The sequence below is a fragment of the Austrofundulus limnaeus genome, unplaced genomic scaffold (assembly GCF_001266775.1).
Source record: "Austrofundulus limnaeus strain Quisiro unplaced genomic scaffold, Austrofundulus_limnaeus-1.0 Scaffold215, whole genome shotgun sequence".
Taxonomy (NCBI): Eukaryota; Metazoa; Chordata; class Actinopteri; order Cyprinodontiformes; family Rivulidae; genus Austrofundulus; species Austrofundulus limnaeus.
In genome coordinates, this window is record NW_013952617.1 from 609,395 (window position 1) to 611,642 (window position 2,248).

Sequence of the window (2,248 nt, forward strand, 5' to 3'; positions counted from 1 at the left end):
GAGAGAGAGAGAGAGAGAGAGAGAGAGAGAGCATAACTGCTCGTCTGTGTTCCTCCTGGAAGAAATCATCGCTGCACATCCCGGCTGCTCAAGAAGAGGGCGTCTCTTCCCACCGATCCAAACCTCTCTCTGCAGACCAGCTCGCCCTCCTCCTCCCCTCCCTCTGAAATCCATCTGCTGGACYCGCTCCGGAACGTCTCCTCCGAGCTGGCAGTCCATCCATCGACGGAGCATTAGACAGACCAGTTAGAGCCCTCATCAGTCTGAGGATCCGGTTCCGTCCTGATGCTGCCGCTCAGCACCAAGCGCATCTTCAGCAACGTTCAGAGCTGCATGAAAAACAAAACATTTTAGGATTTTTTTTTTTTCAAAGCAAATTCAGCGAGCAGCAAACCAACATCCAGTCAGAGCTCTGATGTGTCTTAACTGGCTAATGGGTGCATCTCTGCTTGTCTGTAAATGAGCTGCAGAGGGATTCATACAAAGCTTAATATTCTCATTGTTGATAAAAATGTCTTAGTTTAAAATACAATTTAKTGAGGAATTTACAGAGCTGAGTGTATTAATGTGACACAATTCATGGTGACTAAACTAAAGCTTCTTCACTTATWCAAACCTCTGGATTAGCAGTTTCTGTGGAGATGAGGGAGGGAATAATAAAAAGTTCAGCTCATATCTGTTTGAAGTGGAAGTTGTGAACAAATAATATCTTACCTGTTGTGGATAACTTGTTTGAACAAAAACAGATTTAATATTAAAAAAAAGAATGTCAATGGTTTCCACTCAAATGAACTGAGTTACACATTTGGTTTATGTGTAACACAATTGTGTTACCTTTACTCAATTCAGGTGAGTGAAAATAGTTTACACATTTTTAATTAAAGCCATGATGTGTTTTTTTATGTCCACATTACTCCATCTTTTCAAAGAGATATTTTCCCTCAAACACACTGCTGTTTCAAAAAAAAGTTTCATCCACAACACAGGGGAAAAAACTAACAAACAAACTCACAACAAACTAATAACTAAGTAAAAGTAAAATTACATGAACAGAAAATGACTTTGGTAAAAATAAATGTCACTGATGAGAATCCCAAGTAAAAGTCATAAAACTGTTCACAAAAATGGGTAAATTAGAAGTAAAAGTAAAAGTAATTTTCCACACTCTCTAACAAATAAACTGTTAAATTCACAGAAACAAACTGGCTTCACAAAACCAAGTTGATTAAACTGGTAAATTTCTTTAAAATAAAATATGTATATCACCTCAGATTTACTCTACTAGGTTTAGTAGAAATAGTTGATATGGTTTAGTTGAGTAAATTCAACACTTAATTTCTTTTAGAGCACATAAATAACTCCTTTCATGATGAGTTCAGACATTAATTTTAATTTATAACAGTTTAGGTGTTACACTTTAAAGCAGGGCTGCTGCCCAAACATGTTCCCCGAGAGGACCAAAATGAAAATCTATCCAYGGCTGCGGGCCAAATGCAGTTATACAGTATAATACATGAAATACAAATACTTTTTTAAGTAAAGTCCTTTATTTTAAACGATTAAGCTATGCAATGGCCCTCTTTTGTTTTAGTCTGTGCACTTGGAGAAAGTCTGCCATACGCTCAAGTAGCAAAGGCTCATGGGACATTTCATAAATTGATAAAATATGAGTTTTTGTGGCCTTATAAAGTGTAAAACTCTACATGTGGGGTTAAATCTGTAACTTTGGCAACTGTTGGTGGGCCAAATCAAATGGCTTGGCGGGCCAAATTTGGCCCGCGGGCCCCACTTTGGGCTCCTCTGCTTTAAAGTAAAGAAGTAAAAGTATCATTTTAGGTTTTAAAAGTGACTAAGTAAAAGTAAAATTCACAATTTAAAAAATACTTGGTAAAATTACAAATTCTCTAAAAATTACTTAAGTACTGTGACAAAGTAAATGTACTTAGTTACTATAAACCTCTGTAAAAAAGCAACAACATTATACAATATTGATTTTGTAAAAAGGCAACTCAGGATACAACTGCGCTTTACAATCGGACCGTAAAGTATGTTTTCTGAAGAACCGGAGTGATTACAGATGTGACATTTCAGCTGTTAAGATCCCAGTCATCCTCACATATACACACATCAATGTTAAGCTAATTTCTTTATTACTAAAATGTTGTGTAAGCCAACTAAACAACACAGATCATAGATCACAGATRAACCAAACAACTGAACAAAGCAATGTGAGTTGTTTTACAGCTTA